Source organism: Papaver somniferum, unplaced genomic scaffold (genome assembly GCF_003573695.1).
Source record: "Papaver somniferum cultivar HN1 unplaced genomic scaffold, ASM357369v1 unplaced-scaffold_76, whole genome shotgun sequence".
NCBI lineage: Eukaryota > Viridiplantae > Streptophyta > Magnoliopsida > Ranunculales > Papaveraceae > Papaver > Papaver somniferum.
Genome location: NW_020650526.1, coordinates 460,927 through 470,923, shown reverse-complemented (window position 1 = coordinate 470,923; position 9,997 = coordinate 460,927).

The window sequence follows — 9,997 nt, the reverse complement described above, 5'->3', positions numbered from 1 at the left end:
TTGTTAAAGTTCTGTTAGACTTTAGAATATCTTGTTAATGTTCCTAATGTATGTGCAATATCCTTTTAATTTCCTGTTAATGTGCTTGGTTTCATATCCTGTTAATGTGTTGATGTTCCTGTTAAGTTTGTGCATTGTTAGTTTGATGGAATGCTAGGCTAGATACTTTTGAAGCTTTGATGTGATTGTGCAATGGAAGAAATCAGTGCTCATAGCAAGCTGATTTTCTTGCCATTCCTTGTGTATGCTTAGGTTGCAATGTGCTGATTGTGCAATGGAAGAAATCAGTGCTTATAGCAAGCTGATTATCTTGCCATTCTATTTGTGTTTTCCTGTATTCTTGCCTTAGCCTTGCTCATTCTAGTTTCATTATCATCCCTGCCCTTGGCCTTAGGCCTTGGTTAACTTGCTTTGATCTTTGCTGTTGCCCTGTTGTGTCTTCCCTGTTGCTGCCCTGTTTAGTTACTCACTGCCTCTGCCTTGCTATTCTTGCTGCATTTTATTGCTTGTACATTCTGTTGCTGCCACCTCTTTCTCTTGCACTTGCCATCCTTGTGCTGCTGCTGCAGTACTGCTTTTTCCTCTTGGCCTTGTGCTGTTGTGCACTGCTTGTGCAGCTGCTGCATTGCCTTCTCTGCCACTTCTGCTGCAGCTGCTGTTGCTGTTGCCCTCTCTGTGTTGCCCCTGCCAAGCTGTTGCTGCTGCTGTGCAGCACTTGTGCTGCTGCTGCTGTTGTTGCTGCTGCTTCCTGCAGCCAAGCAAAGGCCCATCTAACTGAGCCCAAAGCTCAGCTCATTCCAAAAAGCTAAGGCCCAGTCCACAGTTACCAAGCCCAGGTTTGAACCAAAAGTTGAAGCCCAGTTCATTAAAAATCAAAGCCCAATTCAACCAACCTGTGGGCTTAATCCATAAGCCTAAACTCAAAAGCCCAAGACCAAACCAACTGAGTCCAAGGCTCAGTTCAATTCAAAGGCCTAAAGTATTTCATTGTTAAAAACAAACCCATTAAGCCCAACAGTTCCAAAGGGTATTCAAAGCCCAACAACAACTAGAACCCAAAATAGCTATAAACATTCCAAACACACCCGATCTCTGTGGATCGACCCGTACTTGCACGAGCTACAACCGACGACCGTGCACTTGCGGTATTACTGTAGGCCCCCGTTTTCATTGCGCTTAATTTTTATACATATCTCCGGGCCCACCAAGTTTTTGGCCGGGGATAATTTTTAGGACCCTTTCAAAGCCTATCAAGTTTTCGACGATGGTGTTGCTGGAGTTTGAAGTGGTCGGGATAATGAAGGAATACGATGATGTTTTTGGTGGTGGTTGTGGTGTCTTTGATGGTGAGTTTGTTGTTTGTGGTGGTGGAGATGATATGTTGTTGATTTTTACGGTGGTGGTGTTGATGATGTTGTTGTTGTTGGGAACTTGCAACAATGAACAACATGTTAGACGTATCAAAATAATATGTAAAGAACTAATCCGAAACAACTCTACCGAAATAACTTGACGAGGCAGAATCACAGGTTCAACAAGTTGTCCTTAACACATTAGTTCGCGGGTATACTCGAGTTGAGAAATGCTAAACCCCTCACAGCGAAGATGTGTCCAGGATAAGACTTCCCGATATAACTTGAATTAGCACAACGCAAGTTACCCTCTCTTCGAACTCAGCAACGGGGATGGAAAGTAAAAACGCCGCACAAACAAAGGATGAAGATAATAAAAAGAATTACTTTTTGTGTATTTTGAAAACAGAATTTCGAGTTGTATTTATAGGATGAAATACTTGCAAATCAAGTTAGGTTTTGGTTTTCTTCAAAAACAAGTAAAACACGTAAAAAGAATTTACCCATAAATAAAACTCTTAAGAATTAATTTTGGAATTAATTTTCTAAAGAAAACTCGCCAAAAAGAAATCCGTGTAGAAAAGGGACTTGGTGCATGGCATACGCGCTTATCGCATGGGTCAACACACATTGTTTTACAACATATCCATAAGAATATGGTTATATAGTGGAGCTCCTTCTCTATTATACTCAATGTGGGACTAAAGAGAGATTCATTCACTCATAAAATGAGCAAATATCCTTGGACCCACAGGTCACTATATCAAACCACACCAAGATCAAAACATTTTTATCTAACTCATTTATCTCCAATAGTTGTTGGTGTTTGTGATTGTGGAGAACGAGGTGCTGATAGAGGGGGAGACGCTAATGTTGATCATGGTGGTGTTGGGTTTTGTGTTGATGAAGATGGTGGAGGAAGAAAAAGAGTAAAGAAATAAGAAGTCGATGTGTTCAATGTTAAAGAAACTAGTAGGGTACAATTATCTATTTTTTAACGACATGGCATCCGTCCATTTCACCCAGACCAATATGTTACCCGTCCAACTCAACCAGGTTTTGTTGAATCTCGCCCATTTGGTCCATTTTTTCCAATAATAATAAGATACTAGTATTTTTAGGATACATTGGCGAAGATTGTCATATTTTATATGAATTGAATAATTTTTTAAAAAAACTAATATGTTTTAATGCACAACAGCGATTCGTATTTAAAAAATAATGATAATAGCATAGTATTTCTACTTGATTGGTTAAATAATTATCAACAAATCCCGTCTTCTTGTTTATTGAGAATCTAATTTATCGATACAGGACTACTAAAAATTAATCGGGACTCCCCTTGCAGTCTCCCTGAGACTATCATGTCCACCACTTTCCATAGAGCAATGGCTCCTTCAAAATGAACAAGCTAGTCTCATTTGAAGATTACCCCCAGTCATTGCTCTATGGAGTGGGCATAAAATCTGACTTCACAAGTCTTCGTAAGTTGTATGTGTGAGTGACGGTATGGAAGTTGTTTAGTTATTCTACCAAACTGCATGGGTGTTCATCTTTCCGGTCAATACACCACTCTTCTGGTTGCAACATATGGAAGTAAGTAATTTATTACTTTGCATTTTGTTTGATTATTATTTCTGATGATAATGACGATGGAATATCTCATATCCCATGCGTGATAGCTCAACTGTCATATATAATGCCCCTTTTTTTTAACACAAAATTGGTTAAAAAGACCGAAATCAATAATTTTTGGGTGAAATAGACAGTTAGGTTTTGATACTGTTTAAATGGACAAAAATGTAAAAATAGACAGGATGTAACCAGTTTCATCGTGCTCATTTTCAAATATTTTTTCTTATTTTTAATTTACACAGGATGTATCCAGTTTCATCTATTTTTTAAATTTAAGCTAGGATGAAACCAGTTTCATCCTTACTATTTATTTTTTTGGCAATTTCACCCAAACTATTTTTTACTCGTCCATTTGAACCGTGATTTAAAAATATTTGGACAAATGACCCACTTTCCGTTTTTTTTAACGCAAATGACTCTTCATAATTGACTTTCCAACGAAGAAAAAACAAATTAAAGCATTTTTGTTTTTGCTTTTCTAATGTAAAGAATAAAAGAATTACTGAGTTTATTTCCTTAAAGGAAGAAAAAGATATCTCACCTTTAATTCTGTTATCTATTTGATCCTATGTGATTATTCTTTTGGGTGATAGTTCTCTTCGACTTGGAAGTTTGTTGCGCTAGTCTTTCTTTTTATTTAGGCTCTTTCATCTTGATACATTTTCCTCCTTTAGATGGTACAATCCATTTCACCTTTTTTTTTATTACTAAATATTCTTTTACTGATCGAGATAGAAAATGTTAGTTTCACTTTTAACTTACACTTGCTACATGATAGTTAATCCTTCCTCCGTCTTTTTTTTTTTTGTCATCTAAACTATTTTGGGTCTGTCTTTTTAACCTGTCTGTATTATTTGTAGACATATATTTTCACTAAATTATTTTTCAACAAATATATCTTTAGTTTTTTATAATTATAAAATTATTTCTTATATAAACTCAATTCAAAATCTTAAATAATATCTCCATATAAAAAAAATAGACCTATTTAATATTTTCCCTATCAATCTCCATTCCCAATTGGGATACTTTTTCTAATTGGAGGATATAAATTGATATCCCCATCCAATAGTTTCTGCTAAGGAGTGATTTTTGGGTATGAAAATACTAAAATTCCCTTTAGTATTTGAACTTCTTTTTTTCTTCTATTCCCCTTCTCCTCTCCTTCTCTTCACTTTTCCTTCTCTGTCGGCTCCTCTCTTTGATTTTTATTTTCTCCATCATCGATTTCAACACGATTTCATCGTTGTTTCAAAATTTTCTTCGACGATTAATTTATTATATAAATATAACTCCTTGAAAGAAACCTAATCATCAATTTGTTGTAAAAGAATTCGTCGTTTATGTTAGAATCAAAAAGTGTAACTGAAAATTTTCAATTTCAATTAATATCGGCATTAATACAATGCCGGTTTTGCATACCGGCATAATTTTAGTATGAACATCATGCCATTTTACTATGTTGGCACTGTTTTTAGTATGGATACCATGCCGAAATTATCAATTGCCTGCATGCTCGATAGATTTCTATCAATGTCGATATCCAAGTGAAAAGAACTCAAGTTTCTGGGAAATTTACATCATGTGCCGACGCAACAAGTTAAGCAATGGACCATGCCGGAACCACTACCGGCATGCTCGACAATGAACTTTCTGTGCAGGTAGTGTACTTAAGGAGCATTCTTTATATTTAAAATGTCGACTACAATTTCAAAATTGGGGGCATATTGTGTATCGGCATGATATTCATACTTTTACCATGCCGGCACTGAGTTTTTCCAGGCGTAACACTGGCGAATTCAATGAAAAAAAATCAAATTTCAATACATTAATACTTATATATGAGTAATTGGAGCACTTGTACGTTCTGCTTGTTTACTTTCCTGGGTTGGTTGTTCACCTATACCTTCATGATTATAAATATCTTCATTTAATGTTGTTGCATCAACAAATTCAATGATAATGATTTATACTAATCTATTAACTAAGCTAATTTTAATTAACCACTAAACATGATTAGTGAGGGGTAGATTAGGAATTATATAAATTACCTAGAGAGGGGGCGACCTTGTTTTACTATTTAAAACCCGTTTTTGTGTTTTCCCTATATCCCCCAATTGCACGTTCTTTATATATGACTATAAAATTCCTAATAAAAAAGTATATTACGTGATCTTATAATCTGTATAAAAATAAGATTGATAATATAACTAAAATTAATGGGAAGATATTTATTTTTTATCTTCTTTTAAAAATTTTCAAAAATAATGAAATTACCCGATATATATTTTTCCTACATATTACGCATGTTATTTTAGTAATAATCTAGCATTTAATAAGGATATTTATGACATTTATCCGGTCTCCTTAATATTTTGTCTTAGTCAAAGCGGACAAATAAAAAAAGACGGAGAGAGTAGAATGGGGCTGTCAATGGTCAGGTTTGGGAGGAACTGAAACTGATAAAATAGGGATACCTCACCAATTTTTGTCCAAATTCAAATGATTTTAACATATGTATATTGGTAAAACCAAATAAATACCCTTTAGCCCAAATTAGAAACTAGACACTTCTTCTTCTTGTTCGCATTCTAACATAGAGTTTACTTACGTTTCTTGACTTGAGTTTTTTGGCGGAGAAGGACTGGGTTCACCTACCAAATGGTAGGAAATAACTGAAATATACGAACGGTTAAAATTAATATGTGATCTGACAGCAAAGTAAGCTAAGAAGGAAGCTGGAAATAGACTTACAATGGCTAATGCGCAAGTTCAAGACATGTATTAATTATGCCTGGAAAGGACTAAAAAGCTAGTGATGCATGAAGTATTGCGTCGGGCATTATCCTCTATGCCTTTAAACCCTTCGCATAACAAGGGTAGGTTGGAACGGTGTAAAATCTAAATACAGTTGCATCATGTTTGTCGATCATGTTTGAATGGGAAGATGAACGTGCATTTGCCTGGCGCGAAGAGGAATTTTAAGGCCTGGTTAATTAGTAGCATCAGAGTGACGCATCCGGGAATTACTGCCTGCACAACCTGACGTGGTATGCGTAATTTTTCGTTCTATCATATTATGACAACTGATGTATGATCAGTTTTAGGAAAGAATGCAGGTAACAAGGACAACAAAGTTCAAGAAGCTTCGATCAGAAAACTTGTAAGAGATATGAAGATTAAACATAATAAATCCTCAAAATGCACATCTTCTAAATCTGTTATTGTTTGATAATATAGGGGCAGAGAAATTGTCGTAAATTTCTCAATCTAAGGGGGTAACCAAAAAGGGCAGTGAGGCAAAATATGTTAGTATAAAAGGTGGTATGGTTAGAGAGAAAATGAAGATGGATCAAAACAATGAAAAGAAGACATTTGCAATCACAGGCAACAAATATTTGATTACATCTACATCTAAGATTGGAGTTCACAATGAACACAAAAGAGGTCAAGGAGGTTGGACTGAAGTTTAATGGAAGAAAAAATCTTAGGGGGAAGGGTCGGACTACATATGGATGATTTGCTGGAAAACTGAATCTCATAGGAAATATGATTTCAAGGATTCAGACAGCCAAGTATACAGAGGGAAACGTAATTCTACCAAATCCCATGGACCCATAAATTCCACCTTTAAAACGCTTCTCTTAAATGTAGCCCACACTTTTATTAACTATAGCCCAAAAAATTTAAATGAAAATGAAAAGCCAAAGTTACCAAATATATCATAACCTTTTTACTAATAATCATACTTCTTCCCCAAAATCAGAATATAAATCCTAACTTTTTCTTTTTTACATCTAAACCAAATTATATTTCAGTTTATTTTTAATTGTTCTCTCTTAATTCTTACAAATTACACAATTATAAACCCTAATTTTTACTTTTTCCCAAAATAAACTAAACCCAACTTTTCACTTTTTGATGTTATTTTTCCTAATGATGATTACAATGATAACGATTGAGGTTATATTCTAACTATTTCCTTAAAAATTCTCCACAACAATATTAATCGATAATCGAATTGTAATCAAATAAGATTTTGATTCTTTTCCAAAAAATTAATTTTCCAAAACTCCATAAGCATCATTATCTATAGAAAAAAATCTAACATGATGTTATTTTCTCTGAATCATGATCACATTAAATTGAGTATTCTTAAAAATCATTAATCATGCCATCGATCTTACATAACTTTAATTACGAAATATAACTAGATTTCTTTTATTTTTTTGATTTAGGGTTTTGAAAATTTATTTTGGGCTATATATAAAAATTGTGTAAAATTTTATGGGTTATGTTAATAATTATAAGAATCCGTTTGGATAAATTAATGACTTATTTTATATGGGTTATGGTTAATAAAAGTATGGACTATATTTAAGAGAAGCACCTTTCAAATTCTACATCCAAACCCACCACAATGTATTTGTTCTCTTTTCTCTTGCTACTTGCTAGAGTTAGCAACTACTCCATTCGTTCCTTTTTAATAGGCTGGTTTCTATAAATAAATGTTTCAAAAAAATAGGTCGGTTTCCTAATGGACCACTTTTGTCTTAACTTCCTTTGATGACAAGTTCATGGGGACCATTTCACTTTACTTCTTTTGCTGACAAGTGTCATGGGAACCATTTCACTTCACTTCTTTATTGACAAGTGTCATAAGAACCACTTTCGATGATTAATTCTCTTAATTTCCTTAAATTTCTCTAAAAACAAAACCAGCAAAGGAACGGAGGGAATACCACTTAAGAAACGACAAAGACCACACACACATCATCATTGATAAGGATTTATTTGTATGTGCAGTTGGAAAGGTCACTGATGATTTAGCTGAGAAGAAGCCAATGAAGGTAAACAGTGGGAGGCGCGTGGTGGAGTAGATTACCCTTACGATTTTGGTGAAAGTGGCTTCGGCTTGCATCGATGATTTTATTTTTGGATTAACCAGTCTCGCTTTGTTATATATTCAAATCATGCCAAATGCCATTAACTGATAAACCACATGGAAATTGGTCCTATAAAATCTCAAAATTAGAAAACCAGTTTTTTCTATAGACATTTTCATAAATGTAGGTGCACATTTCAACCAAAAATAAAATAATGAAAAACAAAACAAAAAAGAAAGTGCACATCTCAAAATCAAAAGTCCACTTATCGGATGTTAGCTTTCCAAGAACTGTCATTTTACCTTGATATTCTCGCATTACATGCCAAAGTGGAAGCCCTGGAACAAAAGCCTAGTATTTTTTTAATCGAATTTGTCCCCTTCCCGGAATCCGATCCACAGGATCCGAAAGTTTCGGCTAGTAAGATGTACGTGCTTCACTCTGCTATCTCTTAGTCATCATGCACGAATAATTCAGGGTTACTTTAAGGAAATTGCAGGCTATTGATATTATTTTTTATTGTCAAAGCTCAACTGCTCAACGGAATCTCATTCACTGTTACGATTTTTTATTTCAGGAATCTCATTCCCTGTTACGATTTTTTGGTTGATTGAAATGAATGAACCTTCAATTCTTAAATAGAAGTTCAAGGTTACGCTTTTTTTTGAAATGGAAAATTAGAGAATGCAAAGTAATAAGAACATCCCATATAAGAAAAAATGAAGGATTAACGGAAATGACGAATACAAACATGAATAAGAACCGATCAAGTCGGTAGAATAATAGTTTTTCACACAATTAAATTCTAACCATTTTGTTTGTTTTTCTTCTTCATGAAAAACTGTCGTCAAAATCATTTTTAATGAAGATTCCGATGAGATTTTGTCGTCGGATAATTCAAAGATGAAGATTCCGGTGAATATTTCGTCGCCGGAGACAAAGAAAAAATGAAGATTTCATCGATGGACAGCACTACTAGTAATCTTAGAACATATAGTAACCAAGAACAAGAATTACGACAAAATAAACCTCTCTACTAAAGGAGATAAAACAGGGGCAGAGCCAAGGGTTGATCAATTCTGGCTCTAGCTTCCCCTAAATTCCTTATAACAGTATCAAAACCCTTCATTTTATCTTATTTTTTGTATTTAGTCCACCATATATAAAATATTTAGCCACCTAGAAATCCCTAGATATTTACAAATTTATTTTATCCCCTAGAAAAATTAATTCTGGCTCCGCCACCGAGATAAAATTATCCGTTACAATCTACTACTACTGTGTTATTCTTTTTTATCTTATCGGTTTCCATGGTACAAATGAAATCCGAAGTCTGATATCCTTGGTATAACTATCAAGTGTCCGATCAATTTAATGGTTGATTTTTAAATGCAAAGTAAAAAACAAGGCTTTGCAAATTCACAAGATCACCTCATGTTTCCCTGATGAATGGCCCGTTTAATTGCTTTTTCAGCTGCTAAATATTCTTCTCCATTTATTATTGATGCATCTGGATCCAATGTGCAAACATGCGAAATTACGAAATATTAGACCAATACCAACTTGTTTAATTTTTTTCGAAAAAAAAGCATCACAATTTATTTTAGCATGCCTAATTTTTTCGAAGAAAAAAGCATCACAATTTATTTTAGCATGCCTAATTTTTTCCAGATTATTTTGAGAATTTAGTAGTATTCAGTAGCGAAGATTTTTTATATTTTTTCACAAAGCATATATATTTCCACTTTATTTGTCTTTAGGAATTATTTTGAAATTAATTTTTGACTTTTCAGTTTAGTTAACTATAATTTGCGGGTATATCCTAATTTTTTTCCGGATTATGGTGTAGCTTATCTGTGTAGCTGAGCTCTCCTCTCTCTTCTCTCCTTATGCCCATCGGAGCTTCCCAAATTCCGTTCAAAATTAGCCGTTTAAATTTGTCGTCACCCTCTAACGTCTCTCCCAACGGTCGAATTATGCCGGATAACGCCGGATAATTTCACCGGAAGAGTTATTTGATCACCCCATCTATCTGTTGAATCCTTATGGAGGTCACAATTCACTACAACCCATGTTCATGTAACTGTTTCTACAATCACTACAAAACAAAATCACACTGAGAGA